Source organism: Buceros rhinoceros, unplaced genomic scaffold (genome assembly GCF_000710305.1).
Source record: "Buceros rhinoceros silvestris isolate BGI_N320 unplaced genomic scaffold, ASM71030v1 scaffold6564, whole genome shotgun sequence".
In the NCBI taxonomy this organism is placed as follows: Eukaryota; Metazoa; Chordata; class Aves; order Bucerotiformes; family Bucerotidae; genus Buceros; species Buceros rhinoceros.
Genome location: NW_010406381.1, coordinates 7,301 through 7,680, shown reverse-complemented (window position 1 = coordinate 7,680; position 380 = coordinate 7,301). Strand labels below are relative to the sequence as shown.

At 38.4% G+C, this 380-nt stretch overlaps 1 protein-coding gene across 1 annotated transcript in view; it reads right to left on the bottom strand.

Moving 5' to 3' along the window:
- The window catches only part of IFRD1 (interferon-related developmental regulator 1), a 10,202-nt gene that overhangs the window by 4,144 nt on the left and 5,678 nt on the right, over positions 1 to 380 (bottom strand). The gene's annotated exons all lie outside the window — the stretch shown is intronic.

Here is a 380-nt window from a genome sequence, read left to right as displayed (position 1 = left end):
AGTTCCATATTTTCATAAAAAAAAACCTAGGCCAAAAAAAAAAATTTTTTTTTTTTTTTTTTTTTTTTAGTTTCTGGCCCTAACATCTTTTCCTGCAAATAGGAAAATGGATCTCTCCCAAATTCTGGGCATGTAGATCTCTACAGCCTGTTACTCTGTTACTTAAAGACAGAGATGAGATGGCACTACCCATAGTTCCATTTGCAGCTTTTCAGCCAGTAAGAACAAAGTCACAGCATCCAGTTTACCCAATCAAAGACACTATCAAACTCTACTCAGGTAGTCAGAGCCACACAAAACAATGCAGCTCCTTCAGCGTGTGTATATACCTGTCAATCTGCTCTGGTCCATAACTCCAAGGGACTCAAACTGCCTAACTG